This window comes from Oryzias latipes, chromosome 23 (assembly GCF_053564925.1).
Source record: "Oryzias latipes strain Hd-rR chromosome 23, Olatipes_Hd-rR_3.1".
NCBI lineage: Eukaryota > Metazoa > Chordata > Actinopteri > Beloniformes > Adrianichthyidae > Oryzias > Oryzias latipes.
In genome coordinates, this window is record NC_136259.1 from 21,019,981 (window position 1) to 21,023,035 (window position 3,055).

The window sequence follows — 3,055 nt, forward strand, 5'->3', positions numbered from 1 at the left end:
AAAAATTTCATTAAAAAAATTTAAACATTTTTAGCCAATCCTTTGAAGTAGTGGGCTTTACGGGATTAAAGTGGATGTAGGTCTTAACTCTAGAACACTTTTGCTAGAAAAAGTTACTGTTACGGTTCGTAACCAGAAAGGACCCAGGAGCAGGAAGGACTCGAATCCAAGGAGTTTGGGAGCCAAAAGGTTTAATAACCAAAATACTCCAAACAAGTGGGACCAAAACAAGCGAAAACTGATAGGACTAAACAGGACACTGCGACAACAGAAACACAAAGACAGAACCTTAAATAACTAAACACACTAATTGAAAATAGTAAGCCCCTGAGAAGCCTGGTGAGAACACAGAAGGAGGAGGGGGGAATGCAGCCGGCAGCTGCAATCATGACAGTTGTACCATCACTTTTGCCGTGTAATTTTTAATATAATACACCCAACTAAAAGTACTTCTCATTTAAAATAGATCAAAACATGACAACACGTGATAAATTACAGTGGTTTTCTTTTATTTTCACCTGTGGTATGTGTAAAAACATGAAAAACATGGGAAGTTCTTAAAAACGTGCTCAAAAAATACAGAAAATTAGGAATTTGAGAACAAAAATTCCTGAAAAAAATAAATAAATGATACTAGAAACTTGGTCTTTGGTCCACCCATTCTTGGGACATGTGAGACTTCCCTGGTGAAGGCACCGACTTCTCGACACGCGACATATTGAAATCCATGTAAATAGTTTTTCTCGGGCGAAAATCACCCGGCGATAGTGCTCTAGGGTTAAGGGACGTCAAGAAAATGGAACATACCATTGTCATGCTTATGGTAAGTGTCTCAGAAAGTAGTTGTGAGTATGTTGCAAGCACTTGTATATGAGCAATCCCATTGGATGGTATCCTCACGCCATACTCTGACTGCCAGTGAATCCCTTTTATCAGTAAGTAGTGTTTTTGAACGTGTTTTAATTTAAATCCATATGACGTGCTTGTGTCTAGCCTACTTCACCCTTTCTCACCCTTCCATTTTGCTTAAGTGTTCACTGCAAGCTGTCTCCATCAGCATAACTGTAGACATACATAACATTTCTGCTCTACAGGCTCACTGAACTGCCTATTTGATTTGAAATGGTTTATTTCAAACAATCAAATAAAACCCGGAACTGGAAACAAAATGAAACCCGGAACCGGAAAAAATGGTCTTGAAATTTTGTGCAGACCCAGCACGGAATTTCAGTACCAATTAATACTGGAGTTTTAGGGTGTTAAATGGCTAAAAAACGTAATTTGTTTTGATAAATTTCCCCAAGTTAAAAATGCCTTTATTATTAAGCCCGCTGTCAATCAAAGTTTCACTATTTCCCTCATCAAATTCCTTATTGGTCCCAATTTCTCACAGACTCCATTTCTTTGACGCAATACTTCCTCCCTAAAGTCTAGCAGCATCCAGAACTCCCATAATACCCCTCTGCGCTCTCAAAAGGTTCATTAAAAGTCGAGGGACCGGGGGTATTCCCTCAAGGGTCATTTCCGAGTCACACTTTGCACACCATTAACCTCCGTTTAATTGAACATCAGAAAGTGCAGTCAATTAAGTGAATGACATAAGAACATGGAGGCAATTAGAGACCAAAGCACCCCCCCTTCACCACCACCACCACCTCTTTCTTGCTGCTGGACAGTACAGCCACTGACCCTTTCTCAGGAGAGTTCATCTCAAAGGAAGATTAGATGCCACACACTTCTGTTCACTCCTGAGATGAAGCTTTTCTAATAAGTAGCAGAAGCTGAAGGAGTGCCTGGCATTGAGAGAGACAGAGAGAGAGAGAGAGAGGACGGGGGTCACTTAAAACCATTGACTGCAAAAACAATGGATGAATAGAGGTGTGACGTCACCCATAGAAAAGGCCCTACCTACGGCTCTCGTGAAATCAGGCCAAATCCCTCACCAATGCTTCCTGATATGAGCGCTGCCATGCTGAAACCAGTCGAGAGTGATTGGTCCGAGTCACTCTGAGTCATCGTATCTATGGCAACTACTGTGGCCAAACAGGAGTGAGTCCCAACGTCTTTCCACGCATCTACCTCTTGAATGCTGTATTTCCACTGACTATGACATTGTGCAAATTGGATTTGCAGTAATAGTTTCTCCTAATGGAAGCACATTAATTTAGAAGAAAAACTTGCATTTATCGAAAAAAAAGTTTTTAGCGCTTGAAGGGGGTGGTTTTTGTGGCGTATTGAAAAGGACATATTTCTGAACAGCGATGGAAACACTTTTTCGAACAACATGGGTGACGTCACCAACAACACTGCACAGGTAGACAGTTTGCATCCATGCCGGAGCCCGTCCCGACTACCGTTGGATGAAGAAGGGATCCTGGCATAGCAGCTCCCTATGCCTGGCAACAGAGCAGGATTGCTTGCTATGCCGGCACCTGGGCGGCTGGCGGGCCGCAGACAGAGCGCCAGTCAGTCAGAGCAACCAAAAAGAAAATTCTCGAGTTTGATTTTTGTTTCTAATCTCTAAACATCCTCAGTGTCTTCCATGCGTTGTAAAATGATATACACAGACAGAAATTTGAATGTATCTGCTGTAAATCAAAGGACTGTTCACATCAGTGTTTTTGAATGACTTATTGGGTAAGTTGGTTTGTTTTTATTCACACAATTATGGTTTAACGGAAACAGCAAAATTGGGTTGTTTCTACATTTTTAGAATTTCAATAGAGTTTTGCGGATTTTTCTAATAAAAAACAGACTGTATTCAGCTTTCCCTTTATGCACTGAAGGAATTTATTTTTTGTGGTTCTCATTTCTCCTAGGCTTTTATCTTATCTTTATTTCATTGAAGGTTTCCTTCAGGTTTACTGTGTGAGGTTCCTTTGAAATTTCAGAGGGGCTTCCTGAACATTGCATATGTGAAGAGGTTGTGATGCTGCAGCTCCAATCTCAACCCCCTGCAGGAGAAAACGGTCTTTGATCTTCTGAGGCCATTTGGTTGTAGGTCTGACTTGGATCATAAATCAATCATCTCTGAGACTGATTTCCATCCCTGGGA